The following is a 234-nucleotide window of genomic DNA, read 5'->3' as shown; positions in this document are numbered from 1 at the left end:
GAACCAGTCTTTAATGTATTTTGGGGTTTAAAAGCCACTGGGACGTTATGTTTAGAAAATAACGTCTCAGTGCAGAGACGTCCAGAGGACAGAGACGTCCAGAGGACAGAGACGTCCAGAGGACAGAGACGTCCAGAGGACAGAGACGTGCCGAGGACAGAGACGTGCCGAGGACAGAGACGTGCCGAGGACAGAGACGTGCCGAGGACAGAGACGTGCCGAGGACAGAGACGT

General features: G+C 54.3%; 2 protein-coding genes across 2 annotated transcripts in view; one reads left to right on the top strand and one right to left on the bottom strand.

Moving 5' to 3' along the window:
- Window positions 1–234, top strand: part of LOC119421085 — a gene marked incomplete at its 3' end in the record, with an annotated part of 641,076 nt that overhangs the window by 542,427 nt on the left and 98,415 nt on the right.
- The window catches only part of btaf1 (BTAF1 RNA polymerase II, B-TFIID transcription factor-associated), a 22,798-nt gene that overhangs the window by 9,264 nt on the left and 13,300 nt on the right, over window positions 1–234 (bottom strand). The gene's annotated exons all lie outside the window — the stretch shown is intronic.

This window comes from Nematolebias whitei, chromosome 1, assembly GCF_014905685.2.
Source record: "Nematolebias whitei isolate Nwh7 chromosome 1, NemWhi1, whole genome shotgun sequence".
NCBI classification, from domain to species: domain Eukaryota; kingdom Metazoa; phylum Chordata; class Actinopteri; order Cyprinodontiformes; family Rivulidae; genus Nematolebias; species Nematolebias whitei.
The sequence above is the reverse complement of the archived record's forward strand: the minus strand, read 5'-3'. Positions and strand labels throughout refer to the sequence as shown.